Here is a 20798-nt window from a genome sequence, read left to right on the forward strand (position 1 = left end):
GGCAATTTACAAGCCCATCAGAAATGTTTTAGAGAATCCTGGTAAACTGATTTTTAATTTTTTTCTCTCTCTACTCTTTAAGTTAAATAATTTTTGTTGATCTAGTTTTTAAGTTTCCTGACTCTTCTGCTAGCTCCAAACTAACATTAACCTTATCTAGTGAAATTTTATTTTGGATGTATTTTTTGGTTCTAAAGTTTATTTTTTAATAATTTATATTTTTCAGCTGACATATCTTATTATTGCAGAAAAACTGAGTATAGTTTACTTATATCCTTGAGCGTAGTTATAACAGCTGTTTAAAATCCTTGTCTACTAGTTCTGACACCTAGGTCACTTTAGAATCAGTTTCACTAGTTGTCTCTTTACTGGGTATGGATCATGTTTTCCTATTTCTTTTAATGTAATTTGGAGTATATCATGGACATCATGAATGATACAGTGTAGAGACTTTAGATTCTATTTTTCTGAGGGTGTGCATATCTCCCTTAGAATCTTCCTGTTTGTGGTTGTTGTCCAGTGTCTTTAGATAGATTTGTGTATTTTCCAGAATTTATAGTTGTCATTTTTGGGACAGATGTTCCAATGGGAGCCACTTGGCCATGACCAGAAACATAATTCCATGTAAACTGATCCCTGAAAGCTTTTCTCAAGTGTATTTTAAAGTGCTTTGAGTATCGGAGTATATTTGCAGACTGACAACTACTGTACATATAAATGCTTTGGACTTTGTTAAAAATTATTACTTTGTAGCTATATTCTTTATGTAGATATACTTTTTTCTTTCTCATTTTAAAACCTATTAATGTGTTTGATCATCTAAAAAGGTTTTCTTCCTCATGAAATTAGATCAACATTAAAAAAATAAATTTACATTTTCTTTGCAAGAAATTCTCTGCTCTGTAATTGACAAGAATTCTCTGGAGGAGAGAAAACTATAAATAGATATTTTAAACAATGAAAAATAAGGCAAAAAAAATCATATAGAAAGGATCAACTGCAATTTACGACTTTGTTTCCTGGACATGCTCAAACCACCTGTCCTAGTCTTAGTTTTATTTTTATGGGCTATTTATAATGAGGCACAGTAGAATAGAGAAGGTTTCAGATTAATGGTGTACCCTACATCTGATCCTAGTGATCTTCAAGTAAGAAAAGTAACTATAACATTTTCTATACTATCTGCTAATACATTGTTAACAATGAGTGATGAGAAGTACTGATTTAGGTTACTTAATAAGGACCTACATACTGCGGAACAAGTTGAAAATTTTGCACCCACACTTATGTATAGTACACAGAGGAAATAAAAGGAAGTCTTCTACATCTGAACATACATAGGAACCTGAATTCTATACTTATTTTTGTCTCAAAGGAATTAAAATCAGATAAAAACATATGTAATATACCAATACAGTAAGATTAAGCTAGACTGTCACAGTATCCATGAATTCTGAAGATCTTCCCTGAGCAATCTAGCAAGTATTCTACTGTGAAATTATGTTATACATTTTTTCCTGTATTCAATTTTATTATTTAGTGTTGTTTTTTGTAATCAACTACCCATGCAATTTAGAACAATACTCGTATACTGTATTGTTACTTTTTGCATAAATACATTATAACTATCTAGCTCATTTGAAGCTCTTTATATAAATGAAATTCAAAGTGTTTGTGCTAGATACAATAGATGATCAAGAAGTGAAAAAAATGGCTAAGTCGTTTATTATCACTATCATGTTAGATTTAAAGGCAAGGGACAAATTGCAGAACTGAAATACTTAGTGTTATATGCTTAGCCTAGAAATAGATACTGTTACATATAAGAATTGATATATGTACTGTATTAAATATATGATAAATGAGTATTACAAATTATTAATAAAAAAGAAGATCATTAAGTAAATGCATAAGGGATAAGTATCTAAAGGAAGTAAAATTTATAATGTCAATTCACTAAATATGCACTAAATATTTATAAGGTCAATTCACTAAATATTCAGTTTAAACACTTGAATATTTTTAAACTGCTGAACATCAAAACTCAGGAAACAGAAAATATAGGGAAGAAATAAACTGGAGAGAAGAAATATTTAAAATTATCTGATGTCATTTTCAGCAAATATTAAAAATAATACAAATCTTTATTAACTAAAGTATTCATAAATACTGAAAATATATTAGAAGATAAATAGAAAAAGACATGAGGTGATTATTATAAAAAATATAATAAATCTATAAAAACATTTAACTCCTCTTATGTTTAAAGAAATGCAAATTAAAATGACATTGAAGATCCATTTTTAATCCCCAAATTAACAATTGTTAAAAAAAAAATAATAATACCTTTTATACTATCAGTTGTATTTTGACTGTTAAAATTTTTTAGAAAGTAATTGGAATTTTGTATCAGGAACCATATACATGATATATGTTTGTTATTTCCTTTATAAAGAATGTGTTGATAGGAAAAAATTCAAAATATGAGAAAAATATTACACTATAGGGATGTTTGTTTCAATGTTACTCAAGAAAGAAATATTCCACACCACCTAAATGCAAATTAATAAAGAAATATTGAGGCAAATAATGGTACATCTACACAGACTTTTATGCAGCCATTACAAAAAAATGATCTCTTGTACCCTATAAGATCTTGGCAGCATGTTTCTTGTGTACTATTAAATGAAATATTAGCATATGAAATGGCAAAAACAGTGTGATTATAGTTATGTAAAAGAAAGACACATGAAAAGAAAGTGAAAGAAAATACCTCAAAATAAGATTATTTACATTATGAAAAACCATGAGTAATTTTTGTTCTCTTCTACTTCTTAAATTTCCTGTAATATGAATATTATTTTTAAACATAAATATAAATATTAAGGTATAAAAATTTTTTAAATGAAAAATTGCATCTTTAATACTATAAATACCCTAATCTGTATTCTACATATTTAATAGTTTGGTTAATTTTATCGGTTGCTATTTTTCTTTTCTTATGAAGACAGTATTCAATAAGGGACAAGTGCAAGTATCTCTCTCTAAATCTCGCAATTTCTATAGCTTTTATATTATAAACTGATCTCTTAAATTGTATATTAGGCAAAATATTTTAATAATGCATTTTACCAATAAAATCTAAGATATGATGATTGTAAAAGTCAAAATAACTGTTGAAATACTTTAGTTACATAAATATCACCCTGCTGTTTCAACTCCGGAAATTTCTGGAAAAAGAGTAGCCTTCTACCTCCACAAGAAGTGTATGTGCATAACCAGAAACCACTGAAACCAGTAAAAATAACTGTCAACCCCACATGCCTTTGCAATCATGCTATACCATAGGCTAATTATAGGAGAGTTTCATCAGCAGAATCAGTCTTGAGATGTTCATCTTCCAGCATGTAAATCAAAATTTGTAAAGTCAAAATTCACCATTGCCGCTCATTTTTTAAGGCATAGTTTATTTATCTTATCTGAGACAAAGTGCATTTCTTTATAATCTTTAAACATTCTTTTTGAAAAGCTCGTGGATACCATTCATGAGTGCAGCTATGTACCTTTATTATTCTCAGGATTTGGTAACATTTAAGAAACTTAGTTGGGGGACTATAGTTCTGTTTCTTGGATAGCAGTGACTCTGGAAGACTAAATAGTTCAGAGATCAGATCTTATACATATTTTCTCAATTTTGTTTGACTTCTTCCTTTCACCATTGTACCTAAATACTCATTTGTAAAGATAAAATCTAGTCAAATATGAACGTATCATTTTTAGTGATCATGATAAAGAATATTTGGCAAATTTCGTCTAAAACATTAAATAAGTATTTTATATTTATAGTTGGAACAAGACTTGAACACTGTCAACTAATTCTCACTCTCCACCTCACTAATATTTTAAAAACTTTAAGTGACTTGTTGAACAGCAATTGCTACTCAGAGGCAGAGTTTTAACAGGAAACCCAAGCATCTCAAGTCCTATTCAGTTCTCTATTCAATACTTTATCTTGCTATTTAGGATAATTTTAATTCGAGTTTTTGATGGTTAGTTTTTTTTTTTATTTCAATTTTCAATTAGAGTTGACATTCAATATTATTTTATATTAGTTTCAGGTATACAGCATAATTGTTAGACATTTATATAATTTGCAAAGTGATCCCCTTAATTAGTACCCACTTGACATTATACATGATTATTACAGTATTATTGACTATATTCTCTATGCTGTATTTCACATCCCCTTGACTATTTTGTAACTACCAATATGTACTTCTTAATCCCTCCACCTTCTTCACTCAACCCCCAAACCCTCTCCCATTTGGCAATCATCAGTTTGTTTATTTTGTTCTTTAGATTTCACATAAAAGTGAAATCATATGGTATTGGTCTTTCTCCAACTGACTTATTTCACTTAGCCTAATACCCTTTAGGTTTTCCATGTTTTACAAATGGTAAGATTTTATTTATTTTATGGCTGATTAATATTTCATTGTATATATGTAACACCTCTTCTTTATCCAGTTATTTATTGATGGGCACTTAGTTTGCTTCCATATCTTGGCTGTTGTGAGTAGTGCTATCATGAGCATAGGAGTGTATAGATCTTCATGAATTCGAGTTATTTATTTATTTATTTATTTATTTAGATAAATACCCAGAAGTAGAATTACTGGGTTATAGATAGTTCTATTCATAATTTTTTGAGGAAACTCCAAACTGTTTTCTATAGTGTCTGTAGCAATTTGCAATCCCACCAACAGTGCACAAGTGTTCCCTTTTCTCCACATCCTCGGCAACACTTTTTTTTGATTTATTGATGATAGCCACTCTGGTAGATGTGAGGTAATATCTCATTTTGGTTTTAATTTGCATTTCTCTGATGATTAGTGACACTGAGCATCTTTTCATATGTCTATTGGCCATCTGTATGTCCTCTTTGGAGAAATGCCTATTCAGGCCTTCTGCCCATTTTTTAATTGTTTTTTTGTTGTTGAGTTGTATGAGTTATTTATAAATTTTGGATATTAACCTCTTATCAGATGTATCTTCTCCCATTCAATAGGTTATCTTTTTGTTTCATCGATGGTTTCCTTTGCTGTGCAAAACTTTTTAGTTTGATGTAGTCCCATTTGTTTATTTTGTTTGTTTCCTTGCCTAAGGAGATATATCAGAAAAAATATTACCAAGAGCGATGTCAGAGAGTTTGCTGCTTATGTTTTCTTCTAGAAGTTTTATGGATTTGGGTCTTACATTTAAGTCTTTAATCCATTTTAAGTTTATTCTTGTAAATGATGTCAGAATGTGGTCCAGTTTCAGTGTCTGTCCAGTTTTTCCAACACCATTTATCAAAGAGACTATCTTTACCTCATTGTATATTTTTGCCTCCTTTGTCATAGATTAAATGACTCTATAGGCTTAGATTTATTTCTGGACTCTCTCTTCTGTTTTATTGACCTATACGTCTGTTTAAATGCCAGTACCATGTTGTTTTGATTACTGTAGCCTTGTAGTATAGTTTAATATCAGATATTGTGATACTTCAAACTTTGTTCTTCTTTCTCAAGATTGCCTTAGCTATTCAGGGTCTTTTTGTGGTTGTTCCATATAAATTTTAGTATTATGTGTTCTAGCTTTCTGACAAATGCCATTGGTGTTTTGATAGGGATTGCATTGAATCTATAGATTGCTTTAGATAGCATGGACATTCTAACGATGTTCATTTTTCTTATCCACGAGCAAGGTATATGTTCTTCCATGGTTAGTTTTGAAACACAATCATTTTCTAAATATACTATTGAAACATATTTTTTGCTCTCTAAAAATAACCAGCCATGACAGGGATCTTTCAAAGTTTCATTATTATTTTAATATTTTTTTTAAATTATCAATCTATTGTTATAAAAATTTCACTCAGAAGATTTAAAACAAAAGCAACCTTTAAAAAACCACTTTCACCACTACCACTGTTAATAAAATATGGGTTATTTTCAAGGAAATAATTTATATACTTTAATTAAAACTTTCTAAGTATCTTTTTACTGATATTTTAACTGTATCCCATTCCTTAAAATAATGTAGATATTTAGCACCAATAGGAAATACTTATTGCAAATGATAGTGAACATGTTGGTGTATTGTATGTCATCCTTATATATGAGGCAGGGAATAAAATCTTTGTGAATCACAATACCTTCTTTATTTTATTCCAGGACTCTTATTTATAAGCTTATCTGAATCTCCTAGCCCCATAAGAATTGATTCAATATATATTCTAAAGCAAAATAAGATTCTGGAATACTTCTAAACATTATAGATAAACTAAATAACATTGAACACATTTTTGTGTTTTGCTGATTTTAATGTATGCTCATCTTTTGAATGTATAATGACTGCATATTATATTATGAAATTTTGTTAATATAAATATTTGATTCCCCAGACTTCTACCTAAAAAAATAGCTCCAATAAAGTTTTTGTGAAGTATGTTTTTCTCCCCACATTATGTTCCTACGAGATTTTTTTCTTTTTTTAGATGTTGAGAGGGTATTAAGAATTTTAGGAGTATTTAAACTCTTCAGTGTCCTAATTAAAACCAAAGCTCAGAGGCCCTCATTTCATTACCCTCTTTGTCATTTGCATATGGCCTATTAACAGCTCATCATTTATAAGGCATGATTTATTGGTAATTAACTGCTTTGGCTGGAAACTTTCTGTTGTTAGGGTAGAATACTACATTTCAAACTAGTGGTAGAAAATTTTTGTTTGTATTCATTATTTGCATGTAGAATGATTTTGAAACTAAAATTGAAGGTTTCCAATTTTATGCAGAATGACAGCTATGTATTTCCATAAATGTACGAGCATTTTGATATGAAGCTGTTATTTTTCATCTGAAGTCATAATTGTTCAGTGTGAAAGTAGGCCGTGGGAATGAATAATAATAATAATTTGCCTTTCTGAGATCATGGCATTAATAAGCATAATTTTCAGAGCTGCATATAAGCAAAAAGAGCTTTGCCTGTAGGCAGCATGACAAGACAGTTACTGGGGGAAGGAATGAGACTTGCTGACAGGTGGGTTACCCATCTATCTTTGCAGCCACTTTGCCTCTCTGCCCTTTCTTTCTGCATAACTGTAGCCTCTAGCCAGCTACCTGCCACTGCTTTACTGGAGACTGTGACAAAGAGAGTAAAATAGAGGTCAGTGTAGGAATCCCAAGGGGTTAATACCTTTTATTATAAAGCTCGGTGGCATAACCATTTAGTTGTGACATATCATTTTTAAAGCAATCCCTTTCCTTTTAGAAGAATCCATTTCTCTAGGTTGTCAAGAAGTAAAAGGTTTTTTGTTGTTGTTAAATGATGTTTTAAAATTCTGTCCAATTTATGTTAAAGAAGGTAGCTAGGACGGTTGAGAATGAAAGACAGTGATACATGAAAAGGAATAAAAGAACACAGCAAACATAAGGTCTGGCAACAACCATGGTAGTTGTTTGGCTGCCAACAGCAGTAATAAGAACTAGTTGTACTGGTTGAGAAAGCTGTTTAATTCAGATGAATCCAATAAAATACACATTCTTCAAAAGAGACATAGTGTATAAATTTATTCTCTAAATAGCGCCATCACCAACTCCAATCCTGAATGACTCAAAAAAAATTTTTTTTAATTCTTCAAGCTCATAGACATGGAAAGAATGTGTCAAATTGTGGAAATCAGTCAAGATTTTGTTGAAAATAAAGGACTTACTGTTTCCCGTGCTGATGTGCATTTATATATGCATGTGTGTATTTGATTAGGTAAATTACAGGAGTTCATTTGGGCTTTGCAGCATTTTCTGGTGACCCAAGGATCATTTCTAGTTACTTCACTTAGCTGTAAAGAGTGTAGAGTAGTAATCTGCAATCAAAAGCCATCCTCTTTAAGACTCTATATGTATTAACCTACACTATAAGATAAAATTCCCTTATTATAGTGATGGTATTACCAAGTTCACAGGGGACCATCCGTCCTGTTTTCAGACTATCATTCCTGGGACCTATCTCCTCAGTTGTTTTTCAGACAATGGAGAGGGGTTTGGTCAGAACCAACCACACATGCTTGGGCGATCGACAGAATACATTTGTGAAAAGGCTTCCTGGATTAAAGATGCAGCCTATGTCTGTGGTACAAGATTCTCCTTAGAGCACAATCTACATGGCATTATGGATATTGCATTAGCCTTGTGCACAAACTGTTCAACAGCCATATTCTTAACTCCTTTTCCTGACCTCAAATGAGTTCTTTCTGGAGATACGAATGTGTGATAGGTGGTCATTTATATAAGCCTGGAGAAATACAAGTAGATGGCATTGAAAGAAAATTGTTATTGCACTCTGATCTTGAAGGAAAATTGATTTATTATTATGAAATAACAAAGTACTCTCAAGGCTAAAACCTTTTTTGTTCTACTTCAACCCGATGGAAAGGTTTACATCCAAGTTATAAACCCATCCAAAGCTTGGCCTTTAATGGAAACTCTGAGAGCTCCTTCGCACATGGCAATAGAAGGCAGTGCACTAATAAAAGGCCTCATTAAAATATGGTTGCAATCTGTGTGCTATGGCAATTTTCAGCTACAAATTGAAACTGAATTGGTTGCACCTGTAATGAGAGTTCAATTAAATGATCTTGGGAAAATCTAGAAGGAAATTAAATATTGAATCTTTCATCATTGAGTGTTTATCTCGAAGGGAAGAATGTGTGGACTGGAGAAGAGAGTAGTGGAGCTCAGCAGACATGGCCTCTTCCTCTATTTATTCCTTAGTGATAAATAGCTGTTTTTCCACCAAAGCATTTATCTTCCTTTGTTTAATTCTGTGATGAAATAGGATGATACAATACCACTTGTTCCACATAACACAGAGATGTCGGAAATGTTGACAGGTAATACCAGCAAAGCACTACGAACTCTGGACACAATAGTTAGAATCTACTCTGTTCATTCTTTCAACTATTTATTAGGTGCAATGGCCTAAATAATAGAAAATAGAAAGTACCCTGATGTCTCACTTCTCTGCTGAGAGTATTACGAGGTAATAATATCTCCCTGGATTCTTTTTAATTTGATGTGGAATTTTGTTCTATTTTAAAGTTATCTGAATAATCAGAAAATCATTTCAGATATTTATACAGCAAAGGGTTTTCGATTTCTTCATGGTATTTCATTTGGTTAAAAAACAACCCTAAAATATTTTCTATTCTTCATGTGTGTTATGCCTTTTGCCCAGTACATTCCTCATCTGCTATATCTAGTTTGACCTTGATTTTTGCCTCTAAAATACCCAAATCCAATATTTCCTAGCCGAAATGTCCTCAAACCTTGACCAGTGGGGCTGATTTGCTACTGGCCAATGTCCAGGGCCATTTGACAACCTTTCCAACATAATCCCCAAACTTGCCAGGACAGTGGGTATGAGTGGGCCTCAATGAGGCATCCTAGAGACAATTCTCAAATCTAACATATTCAAATTTAGAAAGGTTGGGTTTTTCTAATAGCCCATAGTCAGATGAAATCTAATTATACTATCCCTAAATAAACCCTCCAGCTCTGTCCTAATCAAGTCACAATAATGCTCATCATGCAGAAAAGACAAAATTGCTTCTAGCATACTATCTCACACCTTGCAGTGAGTAATAAATACTTGATGAATGAATATGCAGGAAAGTGCATTAAATGGCAAAATGCATATTCTACAGCCAAGGTCAGAGCAATTACATTTTTTCGAAGCAGGCTTTATGAAAGTAACGGTCACCTGAATACTGTTCTGCTTAAACACATAAATGAAATGGTTTTATTCACCATGGAAGCTTGATACTTGAGAGAGAGTATCTATTTTTACTTTATTAGTACTTACCTCTTTTAAGTACATTTTAAATCACTGAGGCAATATGTTTGTTACACATATGTAAATGCATGTTTTGTGAGTCCCTTATTTTTACATATTTTCATATTAGTTCTCTTTCTGTTTGGGTCTGTGAACACGGACTACTTTAAAGATCTCTGTGTCATTTCTTCCAATAGTTCCTGCCATCTCTGTTCTCTCTTTTTATTTTATGCAGCTTATTTTTTTCAGTTGTAACCTTTCTAAGTGGAAGTTGGTAAGATGAAAGACTGGAAGAACAAAACATTATTAAGAATTCCCTATGTTTGTTATACATCATTTTCTTTTAACCTTCAGAATAGTGCTGTTAGGTAAATAATAGTAGCCCCAGTTTACAGATGAGAAAACTGAGTATCAAAAAGTGTACAGGCTAATAAGTGTAGGCACCAGCAAAAGACAAAGCAAACAAAGGAAATGACAGTAAAAAAATGAGAAATACAAAATTACACTGTAACATCTGTAGATTGGAACACCTGCTATGATTTCCAATTACTGGACACTTGTGGGGTTCCTACCCAGAACTACATCCTAATTATGGTTCAGGAGCCATGGGGCAGGAAAATGTGAGGAAACAGAGGGAAGTGACTGCTGCAGGTAGAGGGGAGAAGGAAGTGAAGAGTGCCAACAAGGCACTGCCATAACCTGGCGATTCGGTTTTAAGCTGACTTCAAAGGTATATTCCTTGACAGCCATTGCAGTAGGTGGCGATATTGTACTACCTTGGAAATTTGGCAAGCATTTTTTTTTTCTTTTTTTAATCTCTGAAATTAATCTGTGCTACAGTTTTGCATTTCCTGGGCCCCCGCCTCTCAAATACCTGCTAGTTAAAATTAAATTTTGACATAGCATGAGAATCAGACAGGAAACAGGTATCTGCCATCCACACCTCTCCAAAAAATCAGACCAAGAAATCCAAGAGCCCTTTGTCTCACCTAGATGTCTCCTAGCATCTCAAACTCCACGTGCCCTAAAGTGAATCTATTTATCAACCTCAGATCTCTCTCTCTCTTTTTTTAACTTTTCTATTTAGAAAAACTCCCATCTACCCAGCCACTCAAGCCAGTAACCCGAGTATGAGCCTTAAGGTAGCAATGACAGAGTGGTTAAGAGCAAACCTTTGTAGAGAGAAAGTTCTGAGGTCAGTTGCCAGAGTTTGGAAGTCAGCTCTGCCACTGACAGTGTGACTTTGAAAGGTACTTTACTTACCTCTTTGAGTTTTAGTCTTTCCATCAATAAGATGTATGTAACAATCATACTATTCTCAGTATTGTTATGCAGGCCATATGATATAATCCAAATAAAGTGCTTGACACAGTGACAGGCATGTATTAAAACCCAGCAAAAATTAACTATGGTGACAACCATGATGATTAATGATAATCCTTGACTTTTCCTCATTCATCACTCACCAAAGGTCACTAAATTCTGCATATTCTAAGTACTTTCACATCTTTACCTTATGACTATCACTTTGCCTTAAGCCTAATTATTTTTTATGTAATCATTATCGAATGAGCCACAAACCTATTTCTTTACTTCTTGCTTCACCCACCTCCATTTGTCCTTCACGTTATCCTAGAAGCATAAATATATTTTGGCTTTTCTCTGCTTAAAATTCTATAGTAGTTTGCCTATTGTTTATACATCCTAAACTCCTTTTTATGTCATAGCAAGTCTTGCATGATACGGACCCTGAATATCTAACAACATCTTTGGCCTTCTGCCACCCTCACTCTTCATTCCTTTTCATGCAGGATGTGAATGAAAAGGAGTCAAGGTCATTTCACCTCTTCAAGCCTTTACTTGTGCCCTTACTTGGGTTTGAGATGTCCTGCTGATTTATCCAACTTTCAAATTCCTATAAACTATTTAAAATCCAATCAAGCATCTCTTTCTTACCATTCCCAATCCCTCGGGGTGAGATGGTTGCTTTTTCCTTTATAACATGCTGCATTTGCTATAGATTTCTATTACAGCACTATCACAGGGTATTACAATAATAAACATAACGCAACAGTAAAAATAGTCATGATGATGATGAGAAGGAGGATTATTATATAGCTAGTCTAGTCCTATTGGATGCCAACATTGACCATACCACCTAGCAGAAACCTAAATAGAAGCCCTAGGGGACCAATGGAGAATAATGGCTTACCAAGTGGTAAAAGGAAGACATTCGAGCTAGTTGCCAAGCATAATTTATCTCCAGAGATGGAAGTTTATAGGAATGGTATAGTCCTTGGTAGCTGGCAGTTTTTCCAACCACCTGTATTGGAGGAAGATACCTCCAAGTCATTCATTCTCCTGGAAGATCATATAAATTCACTCTTATTCTTCTTTGATAAGTTAAACTTTCCCAGATACTTCAGAGTCATATAATATATTAGTTTTTTATTGCTGCCATACAAATGACCACAAACTTAGTGGCTTAAAATGACACATAGTTATTACTTATAATGAAAAAATTAGAAAGTCTGAAACAGGCCTCACTGGGATGAAATCAGGTGTCTGCAGAACTGCATTCCTTACTGAAGGCTCTAGAGTAAAATCTATTACCTCGTTTAGTCAGGTTGTTGACAAAATTGTTTCTTGCAGTTTCTCAGTCAGCTGTCAGCTGAGGGCCATTCCCAGCCTCTAAAGGCCTCCCAAATTTACTGTGAATCACCCCTGCCTGTGCTTTCATCTTGTTTCTCTCTGACCACAGTCGTTTTAAGAACTAATGTGATTAGGTTAGGCTCATCTGGATACCACATCTACAAAATTCTTTTTGCCATAGAAGATAGCAAATTCAGAGGTTCTTAGGGTTAGGACACGCTCATCTTTGGGGAACATTATTTTGCCTGCCATACATGGAACTCAATAATTACTGTCAGTCTTGGCTTTTGGATCACTAGGAGGTTAATGATATGTGGAATAAAAGTCTCCTTGGTTCTTGGAAACAGGGTATCATCTTTAAATTGAGTCCTTTGAACACCCTATTTTAAGGTGTCTGAAAGAAGTAGGGATAGATAGACTTTCATCTCTAGCATAGCAAGGTTTTGGGATTATGCAAGTGAGTTCCCCATGCACTGGGAAAGCGTTTTACTTCCCTAGTATTTAGGATCTAATTTGGTACATGTTAGTTTGATTTACAAAATATAGGTATCTGGAGCAAATTTGGTATATGCTCTCTTAGGAATTCTCTGATATTACCTCTGCTATTTTTGTTCTCTTTTTTAATCCAGCCTCTGACTGTAGTTCCCATTCACCCAAGGAACACTGTAATGCTTCATATAAAGTGCTGTGAAATCTTCAGCTCTCTTAATCCAGCCTTCTTAACCATCATCACTCCCACCCACTCGTATCACCCCGTCATCGTCTCCCTCAGCTAGGGAGCTTGACTCTCAATTCTCATTTCACTCAAGAAAATACTTCCTTCCTTGTCACACTCCCTTTTCCCCTTTTCTTGAACTAGACTAACAATTGGTGTTCCCAAACTGCTTTGATTCCCAAACCGCTTTGATTCCCAAACCGCTTTGATTCCCAAACCTAATACTAAATATTTTTCACTATACTGCTGCTGTCTTTAGTTCCTACAAATCTATCATTGAACAAACATACTTGCTGATGCCCATTGCGGCTTTGTAGAACTTTAAAAATTAGGATCCAAATCTGAACTGCTAAGTTTGAATGAGTTGTGGAGCTACTAAGCTTAGTTTCAGCCACCAACAGGCATGGCTCATCCTAATATGAGATTTTATTTAGAGTGTACACCTTTGACAGTTTACATTTTGATCTCATTATGTCAGCATTAAGTATAATATGAAACCGATACCTTCATTTAAATGTAAAACAAGTAAAATATTTGTGTTCTAACTAGTGAAAGCAAGGTAAACAATAGATATATTACAAGAGGAAAATCCTGTTCACTGAATTAGATATGCTTTAGGGACTCAGTTCTACAAGGATAGCATAGATTTCTTCTCTCCTTGCCATGAACATCTACTACTCATGTTACAAATCAATACTAATAGAATAGTATGATGTTCTTGCCCCCTTTAGACTATACGAGTCATTGCAATCAATCAGATTTGCATTTCTAAAAGCCATGGTGTACTGTAAAAAAATTAACATTGGGGGAAGAAAAAGTCTTCAAAAGCCACATGTAAGAGAAATGCATTTTGAGACTACGCTTGAATTGCCATGTTTTGAAAGAGAAAACATACCTAATGAAAGTTTATGTCTTAAGAATTAGCTTCCAGTGACATTTATAAATGATCATTTTTTTCCTGCTAGATCTCCTCTTTATTACATGTACCAATTTTAAACCTCAGTGAAAGATGTAAAAGGCCACACTTTGTAAGTTTTCCTGAAGATGTGTTTTCAGTTCAGCGTTTTGCCATGTTTTAATCATTTAGAGGATTTTACTTTTATTGTACTCTTTATATAATTATATTTCGCTCTGCATTTTTACATTTTGCTTAAGTAAACAAACATAGAGAGGAGTTTTGCTTTTCAGTTCCTCTTTCAGTCATGGGGAGAAAAATTACAATTTCTTAGTATAGTATCAGGCAGTGATTTGATGAAGCTAGCTCACACTGGCTTGTAAGAGCCAATAGCATCCATGTCTTCCCAATTCTGCATTCAGAGTTGTCACATTAGTAGCTTAAAATGGGCCACAGTGGGAATATTCACACTATGGAAATCAGCAAATATTACAAATCAGGGCTTTTCTCCCCCAGAGAGCTGGTTTTAAGTATTAACTGGCATACCATTATTATTAGCATATATACAATCTCCTATAACGATGTAGTTAGCTGTGAGATCTGACGAACCAAGTAGACTGGTTAATTGTTTTGTTGTTATTGTTTGTTTTTTCTTTTTCTTTTTCTTTTTCTTGTTCTTTTTTTTTACAGTTAACGAGGGACTTATCCTTTTCTGTAGCAAAATCATCACTATGAACTGTGAATCCTTTTTTAGTAGTAGGGTGTACTCCTTCAACAACGCACTAACCACAAATAGTCACTGTAATAAACCATCAGCCACAGAATCAACATACTTTTAAAGAGATCCAAGGAAAAACCAGATTGTCCTGTGGGTCATTCTGACAGAGTTTTCAGAAAATATTGAAAATGATAGTAGCAATAAAAATTAAGTTTGATCAGTGTGTTAAGGAGTTAGTTGTTTCCAAGAAGAATAGAATTACTTGAAAATATTAAGTGGAAATAATTCAATTTAGAGAGAGAATGATAAGCAATATACATCTGTGAACATTTTAGCAAAATAATATAAACAGAAAGCTGACTCTGTTTCTTCTACTTTATCTCCAGTGCCCCCATTCCAATTTCCATCAAACTCTGTGTTTCGATTAGTTTAGCAAAAGCAAAAAAACTTTAGAGGTTTTGAGGCACATAAGCTTAAATAACCTGAAGATTAGTCTCAGATAACACAATTTTGCTCATCTTGATATAGAGTCAAAATAAAGTTTGTATTATAAGTTTTGAAATTGAAATTAACACCGATAATTTTTCAAACCAATTAGTAAAAGAAAATTAGATTGCACTAGTAGACTACATTTGTTTAATGTTCTTTTTTCAAAAATATTTTAATACGGCTAAAAGATGTTACTTCTATGAAACTCTATAATTGAGAACATAAATGAACCTTGGCCACTGCTTTATAGCTCCTAGTTAAACTAGACTAGCTAGCTTAAACCAGGGCTTGATGAACTACGGTTGATAAACCAAATGTAGCCTACCACATGATTTATACAGTCCCTAAGCTAAGTATGATTTTTACATTTTTAAATACTTGAAAAATCAAAAGAATATTTATATCATAAAAATTATGAGAAATTCAAATTTCTATAAATAAAGTTTTATTAGAACATGGCCATGCCTATTCTGTTATATGTCCTTATTGATGCTAGGCCATAACTACAAGTAGTTGCAATGGAAATTATATGACATGCAAAGCCAAAAATATTTACTATATGTCTCTTTACAGAAGAAGTTTGCTTAATCATGGACTAAAGTACACTTCTTTTTTTATTTGATGTTTTAATTCCATTCCTTTGATTGGAATCAAATTAACAATCTCAAAACTTTTTATGCACACTAAAGCTACATAATTTAATTGTGAAACATGTAAACAATAAAATGATGCATATTCAGTCAACCGAGTTCATAATGGGTTATTTGTTTAGATTTTTTTCTTTTTTCTCAATCATCTCCAGCCAAAGGTTCTTGAGCAGCTGGTAAATCTTCTACTCATGTTCTCTCCTCACCAAAGCACAGAGGATAAAAGGGCAAAGCTTTTTGGAAATATTTTTTTAAAAAGTCAGTAAAAATAATGCTCAAGGCAGAAAATAAGAGGTCTCATGATTATATTGTATTCTCTTTTTCTGAACGCTAAAAGCATTAATTTGTCAAACATATACTTTTAAAGTGCACCAAAGTTTTGTAAACCCTGTTTCGGCATTACTTCAATTTTTTAATAGTAAGAGCCTCAAATGATTGACATTGTCTGGACCTTCTCAGAGTCTGACATAGCTTTGGGTACATCCGTTATATCGTAGATGTGAATATGCCCTAATGTCATTTGTCCTGCTTATATGCAAAGCAGGTAACCGACCAGATGGAAAAAAAAGTAATTATCTCCAGATTAAGGCTGCCCAAATATAGACAAAAATGGATTTTGAAAAATCATAGATTTCTCATCATGAATCCTCTTTTTATTACTTTCCTTATATTACTAAATGTGGGTTTGAATAATTCTGTCTCCATACCTGTTCTGAGTAGGTTTTTATAGAATCTAACTTCTCATTTTTAAGAGTCAAGTTTACTTAGGATTATCTATCCAAATTCAAAACATCTTGAGGTCTTCAAAATTTTCAGAGGAAGGCAGATATGCAAAATACAAAGATTCAGAGATTGAATCTTTGTACTGAGACAGGGCGCCATTCATTTTAACTGATAAAGTAATCCTAGTATATCAATAAAACAATTCAGGCTTAATTATCATTTGCTTAGCATTTTATACTGGTAGTGAAGCATATGATACATTTCCAAAATGGCATCAGAGAAAACTAGATAATTATTAAGTGACTATTTCAAGGTCACAAAAGCAATAAATATTATAGCCCCATTTTTTAGGCTGTCTTCTGACTCCAAATCCATATTTTTTGCAACAAACAGTGTAGAGTTTTAGAAAAGCACCAGGAATGGTCTGTTAGGACTTTATGGACCAACTAATTTAAAATATTCAGTTAATGTCATTTGACCTATCAAAATCTAGCATATAAATTTATTTTTTCTCACTTTCCAGGAAAACCCTTTTCCAGTGTTTAACATAGCATTGTGACTAAGAATGCATTAGGAATTTACACAGATGTGTTCTCTTTAAGATGTGCATGTATTATATGAGGCTCACCATGGTGTGCGGAGGAAGAAAGGAAGAAGCACAATTAATAATAGATTTGATTTTGAAACCAATAACTGAAAAAGATAGATTATTTGGAAGCTTGTATGATATTTTTGTTGTTGCTTGCATGATTTTTTAAAAAATATGTTTTCTTGCAGTAGCTTGCCATTTCTCTCTATTGTATTAGATTTAAATTTTATAAAATTATACTTAAATTGGTTTGCAATCTCATTCGTAGTTATTATATTTGTTAACTTCCCCCTAAAGAATGTTTCTTATTTTGCTAGTTAAGATTTGCATATTCTATATATAAAACTTAGATAAATGAGATCCTTATTTCTAAGATTCCCTACAAAGTAAGAAAGGATTCTATTTTGCAAAACTGAAGTATGAAATGGTGGTATCTCTCTTCACGGTACTCAAGATATTTTGATTTGATCATTTCATTTTGCAAACTACATTGAGAAATGATCTGAAATTATACAAGGGGCTTACTTTCTTTTAAAGAAGAGGCCCTAAAATGCTATGAAATTTTATTGATTTGCTTTGAAAATCACTGCACTGCCCTTCAAGAAATCTGAGCTGAATTGAAAGGACGTATTGCAGTTGCTGTGTCAGAGATGGAGCCATTTGTCTCACAACATTACACAGTATATATTGAAACTTCAGATAAATTCTGCTTGTCTAGAATAAAACTTTTATATTTAAGTCATTTTAATGACAACTTAGTATAAAATTTAATGGTCAGGCCTTCTGGTTTAGATTTTTATTATGACAAGTTTGCACTTTGCTTAGCATTCAAAATTCGATTCCTTACACAGATAGCCCTTGACCAAATGTTATTTGATTATCTTAATCGGTATTCATGCTTTTTCAAAAAACTTTCCAGTTTCCCCAATTCTGCCATCTGCCATATTCCAAATCCCAAAGCTTGGATTCTTTTTCTTTATTTTTTCCAAATCCCACAGTTTTCCTTTTCCTCTTGGATAGGACCCATGAGACAGTTCACTTAGGGGTCTCAGTTTCTGCCTGTGGTGTTGGCTTTTCCACATTTTGTTGGCCCTTCATTAAAATTGCTAAGACTAAAGTTTTAAACTTATTTTATCACTCAATCACTCATACATATAATGTCAAGCACCAATGGTATATTTTGAAGTTAGAAAATAATTGTGATATATCAGAAAGAATACTGTGAAATAGAGAGTAATCTGAACTTGAAAACTTACTGTGCAATGATCCTGAGAGAGAAAGTAATGATGGCAATTGTTTACACACATTGTATATATTTTTAATAAAAATATTTCAGTATGTAAAGAATTCTTTTCATGTTTATTTAATTTGCCAAACTTAGGTGAATATTGGGTTATAGAAATTATTCACTTAAAACTTTTAAGTAAATTATGTATTATTGCAGAGATTATGTATAAAATAGGTTGAAAATATTAAAAGCAAATTTGCTCTTATGTTTCATATATATAACATATATAACCAATTATATAATAGTAAATTTAACTTTTTATAATGTTTTATTAAAGTTTTGTCATAATGATGGCCTGCGGCTCTTGCTTGATGAACATAGAATTTACATACATATGTCTGAACAAATACATCATTATCTTTGTCAGTAGATATGGTAGAGTTATATATATATGTCTCCTTTATCAATCTCTAGGACTGTAGTAATATTTATTTTTAGAAGAATAAATATCTCCTAGGTTTTGGATAGGCAGCATGAAAGTCGAAAGGATAGAACTTGTAGTTGTCTTCTATAAAATTCTAAACTGTTCAATTTTTATAATTTTTTTACTATGTACTATATGTTTCTTTTCAGTATAGTACATTCTTTTCAGTATAGTACATTTTTTTCTTCATAATGATAATGCCTGTAACTCCAAACCTGCTTTTTTCATCCGAAATACATTTTTGCAATTTATTTATATATTTTAAGCCTTTTAAATTAAAGTTTTGAAAATGGACCAAACTAATAGACTGTGTTCTTTTGATATATTTATTCTATTCCAGGAATTCACTCACTTACTTTTGAAAAAACTGCATATGTTTAATCTTAATTAGATGTAACTAGTACCTTAAGTAGATAAAATATTATCAAGAAGCTTTATTTTGTTTTTGTTTTCCTATGTTCTGTGTAAATTTTATTTGAAGTACAAATTAAGTTTATTAATTTAAACTTTATAAAAGAAAGAGAGTTTGTGTGAGGATAAAGAAAAACGTGATATCCCAAATTTACAGGTCAACTTGATTTCATATAGCAGCAATGTTTCCTACTTGTTATTCTTATATAGACTTCCTTTTCACAAGATGAAATAATTTAAAATTGCCTTTATTCTTACATGACCTTTGAGTGACCAAACTCAACTCAGTTTTTAATCTGGCAAGGCTTTGGCAAATATATTTTAATATTCGATCACTGGTTCTTTCAACAGACTAGATAGCTTTACTTTTTTTTTTTTTTTTTTACCCCCATTGTGTTAAGTGTAGAATAGACATGGAATAGACATCTTGCATTTTACATTTTGGCTTGTGTCTGGGCCTCCTGAAAACATGATTATAATTGTATTAGACTATAACTGTTTTGTGAGCTCACGGCATCAAGTCTAAAGATGATACAGGGAGTATCCATTTAACAAATATGTATTTTGTGACTACTGTGTGCCAAACACTGTTTAGGTATTGAAAGCAAAACATAAGTGAGACTCAGTACTTATATTAAAAAACTTTCACAGGGTAAAATTGATCAACACAAATAAAATACTGTGTGATTCATGTTACAATAAAAATACTAGAGGAACCCTCAAGTTTGTACCTGAATTAGTTTTAATGTATCAAGGCATTCTAAATAGAGTGAATGGCGTGTGTAAAGGTCTAGAAAAGTTTAGCACAAATCTTAGCACAGGGAATAATGAAGTAAACAGTGCCCAAGTCAGGAAGGGCATTTCATGTCTAATATGTTTATCCTGGGGACAAAGGGACACCACTGATGGGCTTTTAAAAGGACTATGGCTTTATCAGATTAGATCTGTAATAATCCAGGAGAGAAACCAGTGATTAGATCTAAGGAAAGAGGTTTGAATGAAGAGAAGGGGATGGTTTAGAGAGAGAGCAGACCAGACAAGACTTGGCTACTGACTGAATGAGTTAGAAATGTTAATTAAATCTCACTTACATTTTGTTTTCAGCACCTGAACAGTATTTTGCACACAGCAGTCAAAAAATACATATTTGTTAAATGGATACTCCCTGTATCACCTTTAGACTTGATGCTGTGAGTTCACAAAATAGCTATAGTCTAATACAATCAAAATCATGTTCTCAGGGAGCCCATAAACAAGCCAAAATGCATGAGGTCTATTCCATGTCTATTCTATGTTTAACTCAATGAGGATTAAAAAAAAAAGAGTAGGGCTATCTAGTCTGTTGAAAGAAACAATGATCAAATATTAAAATATTAAA

At 32.6% G+C, this 20798-nt stretch overlaps 1 protein-coding gene across 9 annotated transcripts in view; it reads left to right on the forward strand.

Moving 5' to 3' along the window:
- NLGN1 (neuroligin 1) overlaps positions 1-20798 on the forward strand; it is a 995729-nt gene that overhangs the window by 619954 nt on the left and 354977 nt on the right. The gene's annotated exons all lie outside the window — the stretch shown is intronic.

The sequence above is a fragment of the Pteropus vampyrus genome, unplaced genomic scaffold (assembly GCF_000151845.1).
Source record: "Pteropus vampyrus isolate Shadow unplaced genomic scaffold, Pvam_2.0 Scaffold12, whole genome shotgun sequence".
Classification (NCBI taxonomy): Eukaryota; Metazoa; Chordata; class Mammalia; order Chiroptera; family Pteropodidae; genus Pteropus; species Pteropus vampyrus.